This window comes from Falco peregrinus, chromosome 4 (genome assembly GCF_023634155.1).
Source record: "Falco peregrinus isolate bFalPer1 chromosome 4, bFalPer1.pri, whole genome shotgun sequence".
Lineage (NCBI taxonomy): Eukaryota > Metazoa > Chordata > Aves > Falconiformes > Falconidae > Falco > Falco peregrinus.
This window is the reverse complement of record NC_073724.1, coordinates 66848064-66858298: the sequence shown is the minus strand read 5'-3', so window position 1 is coordinate 66858298 and position 10235 is coordinate 66848064.

The following is a 10235-nucleotide window of genomic DNA, read 5'->3' as shown; positions in this document are numbered from 1 at the left end:
GGGCTCAGCATCGCCGGCGGCGTGCGGCGGGACCCGGGCACCGCCGGGCTGGGCGAGCAGCCGCCTCGGGCTCCTTTTCCTTTGCTTTGGGGTTTTGGATTGATTTTTTTTTGGTTGGTTTTGGGGTTTTTTTTCCCATGCTACAATTGTTTTAATACACCTGACCCGCTATTTCACACGCTCGGGAAAACCCAGAGCGCGGCTGATACCGAGTCGCAGCGAGTGAGGCGAGGGAGAGGAAGGGAGCCGAAGAAGTTTAGGAAGAAAAGTGTAAAAAATAAAAAAAAGCCCAACAAAACACGAGTCTTTAGAAAAATCGTGAATGTCTGAACGTGTGCATGTATGTGTTTTCCTTCCTGCCAAAGCAGGATGTCAAATACTGTCCTTTTCCTCTCTTTTTAAAAGCAGGCTAAAAGGAAAATTCTTCACAGAATCTTAAAGAACTTTTTGACACAACAGCTGCAAAATCTATTTTCTAAACAAAGATTTATACATATTTATACGAGCTTAATCCAGATTTTTTTTTAATAAATCATTCTCAGAACTGCAGAGGTAAACTATATGTAAATACCTCAAGTAATAGGCTTGTAGTGCAAATCACATCATTTTATCTTCAATTTTGCATTCGTTTTTCTGGCTTAAAGGTGCATCAGAGATATGCATTTTAGCATATTCAGAACACGGGGCGTGAAATTAAATGTTTGACAGAGTGAGAAAAATATACAGACTTTGGAGATGCCTTAAAAATAGTAATTTATGCAGATCTAGAGGAGTGAAATCATTTGCAATGGAGTGACCCTCTCTCCAGGAATTTTTTGCTCAGTGTTCTTCTCTAATCTCCTGCTGTATCTTCATTTTTCATTGAACTAGCCAGTTTTCTGCGAAGCAGTCTTGTAGATAAGGGAAGTGCTAAAAGAAGAAGAAAGAAGAAGCTCAGTGGGTCCGTTTCCATTGCACTTTTACCCAAGGCAATGGGCAGAATTTAACGGATTCCTTCCAACATATGTTTTTGCCAGATAAGTAAACAGTGTGTGTCGGAAATGAAAAAGCATTTGCAATTTAATGACATTACAGCTCTCAGCTTAGGCTGGCGTGCTGCGAGGCGAAAAGCAGAAAGAGAGAGGAGAGTAGAAAGAGAAAAAGAACAAAGTTCATCTTCCCTTTTGTGCATTTTTATCAAGGAAAATATTACTTCTTTCCCCCTCTTGTTCTCTTTTCTTTTTCTCTTTGCTTTTTTGTCTCACTCATCTACATTTTTTTCTTTTCTCTCCTTTTCTCTCCTCTGTTCACTTTTACCTTTTTCTTCCACTGCCACCGACTCGTTTCCTTTCACCACCACCCCTCCCATTGTGTCGCCTTATTCATCTATTTGGCCCATTCAGTTTTTACCTATAAGGAGCTGTTTATCCAACAATGTATCTTTTTTCTTTTTTTTTTCTCCTTCCCCCCGTGTTGTACTCCCGTCGCTGGAGCTCACAGTCAACAGGATTGTTGGAGGGATTATAACGTTTCATTTCAAAGCGCGACAAATCTGCTCGCCTTCCCTCCGTCCCCGCTCTCCCCGGGCTCGCCGGTCCCTCGCAGATGCGCGGCACCCTCGGGGACGGGGTCACCCCCCGGGCCCCCCCGCCGGGGCCGCCCCGCTCCGCTGCGGCGGCGGGGAGCAGGGGGATCCCCCGGGGCGGGGGGTGCCTGTCGGGGCTACCCTCCATCCCGCCGTCGGACGCGCCCTCATCCCGTCCCGCATCCTTGTCCCCCCCTCCGGTTCCCCCGGTCATTAGGTGTCGAGGGGAGCGCAGCAAAGTCACCGGCTCCCACCCCACCCCGGGGGTTACCCTGGAGGTTGGGTGTAACTGAAAAATACCTCCAGTCAGTGGCAAGTCCCGTCGTATAGGCACATATCTGAAAAGATGTTTAAAGAAAAAAAAATGTACTTGTCCAAAGACCCGTGCATGTGCTGTTGGGGGGGTTGGTTGTTTTTTGTTTGGTTTGTTGTTTGGTGGTTGCTTTTTTTTACCATGAAATTACATCTTCCACATCTCCCAGATCCGGTACTTGGTAAGTAAAAAGGGAAATCTGTTTGGACATAAGGAGGTAAAGTAGCTAGAGGTGGTAATTTAATCAACCGAGGATATATTTCAATGTTTTTTCTGGTCTTCTAGGCATTAGCACTTTAAATTCATTATGTCTGTTTGACAGATATATGCAGCCTTAAGGATCTAAAAATGAAATCCAAGAAGTATAGCCTGCTAGAGGACATATATTGAAGTTAAGAGATTAAAACGGTCTAACCATTGCAAACAGAATGGAACATCTCGCATTTCTCATTCCTTATAAGCATGACTATTTTGCAGATGTTAAATACGGTCTGCTCTAATTATGAACGAGGGGAGGGGGGCACCCGCTCAAGAGCCGAGGCTTTCTAACTTTTACATTGATGAAGTGGATATTAGAAAGACAATATTAGCTCCTGTGCCGGCTCGGGCTCTGGAAGTTTTTACATGGGGGATTTTCTCTATCAATAATTTAATAAGGAGGGTGCAGCGGCAGCAGCCGCAGCCTCTCCTGCATGCTTTAAAGACTCGAGAATCGTGCATGAATTTCCTATAAGGCAAATAACAAAAGAGCCAAATGAGAAGAGCGGGTCTTTTTTCCGTCTAACTGGGACACTGAGGACTCTGTGTCATTACAGTAATTTAGCAATGTTAATGATCTGTAATATTAATACATCATACTTGAAAATGGGGAAGAGTTGTCATAATTAAATGCATTAAGCCACAATTAAAAAGCCATCTAAGCAGTTGTAAAGATACCAGCGACGATAAGGCTCTTCATTACGCTGCAAACCTCTCTGCCCGTGGAGTCCCTCCCTGGCAGGGCTGGTTGCAGCAGCCCCGGCCCAGGCGCAGACGTGTCAGCGCAGCAGCCGCGCACGAAGGCGGGGGGGAGGGGGGGAGCCGAAGGCGGGGGGGCGGGGGGGGCGCTGTATCAGCGAGCCCTTCGGCGGATCTGCTCCAGTTCTCCGGGGGGACACAAAAAGAACGACCTCGTCCCAGCCACACGTGTCCGCACACGCGGGTCATCTTTTCAGACCGCGTCCCCAGCCGCACCGAAACGCACCTCTCGGTGTTTTGCCCGGCAGCGGGGCCGCTGCAACCTTCAGGGGTACACCCGGGCCGGGCTGCCTCCCACCCGGCGGCCGAGAGCCCCCGCCGTCCCCTCCTGCCCGTCACGGACACGCGCGGACGGGGTCAGCCCGAGCGGGACTCGCCGCCCACGGGCAGCGGCCGTCGGGGGCGCTCCTGGCCGGGCCCTGCTCCGCCGGGCTCCCCGGCCGCGGGGCTGGAGGGGGTCCCCGAGCCCGGGGCTGAGCGGTGAGACCGGGTCCCCCAGCCGCGGGGCTGCTGCAGGGCCTGGCCCCTCTCTGCCCAGCTGCTATCAGACAGCCCTCAGGGACACCACCCCACGCATTTCCTCGTGGGAAGCCCCCATCCCCAGCCTAGTCCTGTCAAAATGATCCAGATTTAAAACCATCCGGTAAAAAAAAAAAAAAAAAAAAAATTCACGCTCAACCAAATCACTGCTGATAGCCGGAGTGATTCTTCTTCCATCCCTGGCAGATTTTCCCCTCCGTGGACACGCACGGTGATTTTCGGGCTGGTTTCCTCATGGGGAAAAGGTTGCACCACCAGGCAGTGTGCTGATGTAGGGCGCTCTGGTGGTCCCCTCCTGAAAAGTGCTTATCTCCTTGGCCAAATTCAGGCAAATCTGGCTGAGGGAAGATGGTCTGGCAGCCTTTTATTATGGAAATGGGCAGCTGGGCATAGGAGGAAAACCCAGTCTGGTGGTTCCAGAGGGAAAGACTCCAACACAAGTTCGATCCTATAAATCAGACACAGAGGTGATAAGCATCCCAACCCAAGGAAAAGTTTCTGACAGATATTGAACATAATTCCAAAAATCAGGCCTATTTCCAGCTGTAATCCACAACTCCATGCAAAAGTAGGCTTGCTTCGCTTGGAGCTGCTTGGGGAGCTACTAGCACATGGGAATTGCCACCTATATGGGGTCCCAAGAGGAGCACTGCGCGTTTCAAGTGCTTATACCTTTTCTCACTCCTGTTGACGTCAATGATGATTGTGATTGCTACAAATTACAGCAGTGCAAATAAAGGGGATAGAAGTAATGCCAAATAAATGTGTAGGAGTAAAGAACACAAAGTAAAGTAACACAATTTGCTCAGTCTCCAGGAATGATACGTTGGTAATGTCAGTGCTTTTGTATTTTGTTTTGCATTGCTGTTACATGCAAACAAAATACCCTAGAAATAATCCATGAGATTAGTTGGATATTGCTATTTACACCAACATATTAATGAAAATAATTTAGATATGTAACTATGTACATATATATGTCCAGTTTTCATATATGGTGCGTGTGTGTTTACTCGGAGGTCTCTCCCTTCTGTAGGAATGTTGCTCCTTCGCGTAACAACCTAATGATGAGAGCTCACTGCTGTGACCTTTACTATCAAGAGAGTCTTTGTTTGGATTTGTTAAAAATCTACAGGTAGAAAATGGGTATATCCTCCAGAACCATCAAGTTGTACGTTGTGATAGACCAGAGGGAGCAAGTAAAATGACAGTGTCAAAGTGATGGAATATTTGCTTATGTAAGTGTGGATTTCTTAAAGGCCTGGAGGGAGCTTTATCTTCCCTGCCCCTACAGCATCCATCAACACTGTACATACTCCCAAACTACGTGACAGGAGCACAGCTGTGTGGCTACGTGGCCTCCCATTCAGATCAGAGCTGGCTCTGCTTCTCTTGTGTATTTGTCAATCAGAAGAACGTCACACATCCACAGCCTTCTGTCCCACTGCTTTCTTGAGTTTGCCTAAAGCCCGTGCTTGATCCCAGCATTTATATCCAAGCAGCTGGATGCAAAATAATCTTGGACTTGAGCTGGAGCTTCAGGTCCATAGTCAGAATTTCTTGAAACCACTCAAAATAATCTTAAATTGGGAAGGACCTGTTACCTTTGGAAATAGGAATGGACCTTTCATGATCTGTGGCCAACACTCCATCTCAGAATCTCATTTGTGGTCCAATTCTCCAAATATGCTACAAGCATGTTTCATACTGTATCTTCATATAGAAGACAAATGTTTGCCCCACAGGGCTTATGTGGTGTCTTGGAGAAGACTTTTCCCCAGTGTGAAATCCTGGAAGATATCTCTGGTAGACCTTCCCAGGAATTCATCCCTGAAAACACTTACCTGAACCCAAGCTCCCTATAAATGGGTTTATTTGTATATAAATATGAATTCATGAGCTTCCCCACAGCCTGCTGACAGGGCTGGGATTCAGAGCCCGAGCTTCAGGGTGATGTTTTGAGGTCCATAGTCCTGGACCAGTTTGGGTGCTGGAAATGTCTTACAGCCACGTGTTCTGGGAGCTTCCACAGATGGTTGGTGACAGTGCCTTGAAGAAGACCCGGAAAGAACAGTGGTTACCTCATCAATTGCAAGATGCAAGGTGTGTATTTTATTTGGAAATGTTACATTTTGATGTTCTAATAGGAATGTATTTCTCTAAAAATGTCCAGGCTGTGGAAAAGCATTTTTTACTGAAATGAAAGCTATATATAAATTTATATAAAACAAATTGTGTGCATGTGTGAGTGTATGTTTAAGTCTTGACAAATGGAAGCTATGCTCTTCAGTCAACTCTGCTGGGTACGCAGCCTGAGATACATTCCTGCAACGGGGGAGTGAGCAAGCCCAGGGTGTGATACAAGACAACAGATAATCCAACATGCTGTTTGCATGAGGAAAGGGTAGAATCATCACTCATATCAGAATAAGCAGCCACCCAGCCCACCAACTGCTTTGATTTTATTGAGTGTTTTGCTTGTGCAATTGGAAAGGTCAGCTTTAAGGAGAAATTAGGAGTACACTGTACGACTAACCTCTCGGGAAGCTCCTTACACACAGAACTGGGCAAAGCTGGAGGTGCTTGAGGGGTAAACTGAACCAATGGACCACGAAGATGATATCAAAAGCACAAGAAAGGCAGAAGCACATGTAGCAACACTGTCATCAAGGAATAAGACGGGGTAAGGCAGGCAGTTGTCAATTCTACCACAACAGTTGTGTTGAAACCATTGAAAGCTGTGGGAGAGAAGAGGCACAGGGGGAGGAAAGCACAGCAGGAGGCAGTTCTGTGGGTGAGGGAGACCCACGCACACTTGTAAAAGGGTAGAGGGAAGATGGACAAATTATATTTGTCAAAGGAATTTACATTAATCTAAATTATGTAAGACTTGACCGGGGCTTGGTTTGAAGGACAGTAAGGGAAGGTCAAGGCTCAGAGCTGTTGGTAGGAATATTAAGCAAGGGAAGAGAACGGAAGAAAATAGTTGAAGCCTAAGAAACTAGTGTCTCACTCTGAGCTGTGGTGAATTAATCCTGCTATGTTAAAAACCATGAAGATAAGACATTTTGGAAACAACTACAAAGACAGAACCTGCGCAAAGAGGGATATTCTGTGCTGTCACAGTGAAGGTGATAAATGAAGCCATCTTATTCTCTAGAGTCACCAGGGAAGGGAGAGATATGGGAAAGTGAGGGTGAACGAGGCTGGGATGTAGTTAAAAGACAGTGTGAGCAGCATGAGGGAGTTGTGGCATCCCTGAGCTAGAAGAAATAGATCTGGAAAAGATGGCCTCAAAAAAAGCCCAACAGAAATCAACATTGAAGAGCATGGCTGCAGGTGTCAGAGGCAGCTGAGAGTTTGAAGAGGATGAGGGCAAACCATGGGCTAGAACTTCAAAGAGCTGGATGGAAAGCCTTGAGAGAGCAAGCACAGGTGGCATGTCCAAGAGAGGAGGTTGATTGGAATATCTTCTGCCATCAATAGGAGCTGTTTAGCGAGGTGGGATATTGGCTCATCTCGCAGCTGCAACTAGTATTAGTTTGCTACTAGATGTTCAGCTCTATTGGAGCTTTGTGATGTGCTCCCAGGTGGCGGGTGTATTTGTCAGAAGTATTATAATACCTGGCAAAGGCAGTCTTGCTCTGAGGTTATCATTACTTCTCCACAGCTGATCATAAATAAATATTTTAGTAGGTGACTTAATTCCCCTCCTTTCAATTTACAGAAAGGCAGCACAAGAGAGAATTAATATTTTCTTTTAAGTGTGGGTTTTGGAGCCTGACAAAAACTTTGTCAGTCATATGGAAGCAATACCCACAAAACTAGTGCCTCATGAAGAGTACCCTGTCCCTAAAACCTTGCAAACTTATCCCCAGATCCTTCAAAGGCGAGAGATCTTTTTCTTCCTTACAAGCTAGAGGTAAAATACTTTGCTTGTTTAGAGGGAACTTGCCTTGGGTACATCTGATTTGATACAGTAAAAATTGCTATTGAGGATTCCAGAGCAAATAAATCAGAAAAAAACCTGTAGATATGTTGTCAGCAATTGTTTTGATTAGTAATCTTCAAATAACGTGCCCTGGTCAGTCATCCAGGAGCTAAGTTTATCATTAGTCCATGTCAGAAAAGAGCATTTTCAAGAATACTTATGAGATGTAAATGAAAGACTAAATTTTCATGTAATCCGCTATCCTCTTCAACTTTTCACTTTATTAAGCAGAAAGGAACTTTTACATGCATTTAAAAAAATGTTTCTACAAGTAATCCAGGTGCAACTTCAAGAAGGAGCATGTTTTCATCAGGATTTATGACCCTCTGAAGAGTTTGGAGCGCAGAAACTAATTAATTTATTGCAAAGCATTAACAAAAAAAAAAAAAAAAAAAAAAAAAAAAAAAAAAAGGTTGGATAAAAGCCTGGTCCCAGTGAAATCCGTAGTAGAGATGTCATTCTCCTTAGTGCAGTCTGGATTTTCCCCAGTGTCTTTTATCTGTGACCAATATAAACCTGATGCAGTTGCTTTCCAATCACTTTCACATTTGGGACTTTTTCTATTTGAATTGCTGAGATTATGTAAAAAAACCAGTAGAATATAAATATTAATATTGCTTATTTGTAATAAAATAATCTGGATGTGACAATATGATTTGATGTGTGCAGATATGTATGAATGGATGTTGTTTATACAAAATGTTTTGGTAAATGGTGGCCAGCGATGCCATGGATTATTTGAATGCTGGCTTGTTAATTGCTAATTTAGCTGATGAGATGCAAAGGCAAGTATTATTTATCCTGTATGCAGAATATTCAGGCCATAAAAACAAATTTCAAACATACCTTTATTCTTCAGTAATTACAGTAACGAGGTCAAGAAAGGCTGGTCAAGAAATGCCCACAGCTCAGCCACCTGCCGGACTTGGGCAATTACAGCAGGTTTTAACGAAATGTCATTGCCCAGTGACACCCGGGAAGACGCATTCGAGAAACTGGCTGAGCAGTAAACGAAACCCAGGGGCCAAAGCTGGCGATGGAGCCCCACGGGGCTGTCCGTGCACCTGCAGAAACCACTGTGGGATTTGCAAAGGAGGCTCCCAAGAGGTGTATCTAATGTCCATCTCCTGTAGTTGTCCCTAAGTTGTAGCTAGGCATCTTTTTGAAGCTGAGCATCAGAGCCCGAACTCACCTCTTCCTCCCAGATCTGAGGTTTGCGCTGGAGTTCTGCAGGCTGAACAACGGCCAAAAGATACATTTTGCCCCGTAAGTATCTTAGTGTGAGATGTGTAAGTCGAGCACCCACGGAGCAGAATCCCAGGACACCCTTCCAACCCCTGCAGCAGGAATGCCTGATTATCCCTAAGCTCTTCCACCTTCTGTCCCTAATGATCTCCCCCTCCAGCCCACAAAGTGCCCCGGCGAGAGCAGAGCCCTCACCTCCATGCTCCATGGCCGGGTCGGTCAGCAGGAGGTGGAAATCCTCCCTAGTCGAGGCACGGCCAGGAGCTGGGTCTCCAGCAGGGACCCTGCCAGGCGACAGCAAGAACGGGGGGCGCACGGGCTACGGGCAACCTCAGGGCTGCCTGACTTGGGGTCCCTATAGGCAGGCTAGGGGCTGGCGGTGTGGGGAGCAGGTCTGGGGGGAACCCAGCAGGTCTGAGGAGCCAGGCTGCCCTAGCGGGGTTCTCCTGACCCGCCCCCCCGGTTTCAGGCGGCCGCCTTGACTCTACCTGTGCAAACCGTCAACAGGTCCCGAGGGGGAGCGAACACACAGGTGTGTGTCCTCCTGCCAGGGCTGGTTTGGAGGGTTTTTTTGTCTGAGAAAATAAATTAAGCCCATCCCGGTGGCGGCCCCCGAAGGAAAGCGGGCTCGTCGGCTGCAGCTAGAAGCAGCGCGGCACCCCCGGGGGGAGGGGGGGGCTCAGCACCCCGGCATGGAGCCGCGAAGGCGAGACCCCGCGATGCTGAATGCGCCGCCGAGACCCCAGCAGTCCCCACAGCGGGTGGAGCGAGGCAAAGACCCACGAAGCTCTGTCCTCGGCTTCCCCCAGCAGTCCCCCGAATTCCCGGGTCCGCACGGTCTGTCCCCGGGGTGGCCTCCGCGGCCCGGGGCTGGCGGGGGGCAGAGAGGCGCCGGCACAGCACCGGGGGGATGCACGGCCGGCGGCACTGCCGTCTGTGCGCCCGCAGCCGCTGCAGGAGGCCGGGGGGTCGTGCGAGGGCAGCAGCAGCGGGGGATACGCGCTCGGACTGCCCCGCCCGGGCAGCCGCTCTGCCAGAGCCGGGGAAGGCTGGGGGCGGGGAGGGGGAGGGGGTCCTGCTGCCAGCCCCGTCCCGGCGGGCGACCGGCCCGCAGCCGCCCCGCCGGGCCGGCCCGGGGGAGGGCAGGGGGGATGCGCCCGGCCCCGCCGTGCTGCGGGGCTGTTTCACCTGCTGCCGAGCAGACGGTGCCGGGAACCGCGGCGAGGAGCGACGGGTCGGTCCCCGAGCCCAGCCCCGACGGGGGGGGCAGCCGGCAGCCGCGCCTGGGCCCGCCTCCCCCGGGCCGCCCGCCCCAGGCAGCAGGGGTTGGGGGGGGAGGGGGGTACCTACCCCAGCCCAGCTCTGCCGCCCGCCCCAACCTGTGGCGTGGGATTGCGTGGCATTTCCCCGGCAGGTGTGAAACGGGAGGCCAAGGAGTGATGACTCCTTCCCGGTGGTGGGGGTTTAGCTAACGCGAGCCGGCTGGCGGGTGCCTGCGCCTTGTCATGCTGAAATGTATGAACGTAAGAAGAAACAGGATCGGCGCTAACGATTAACTCCCGAAG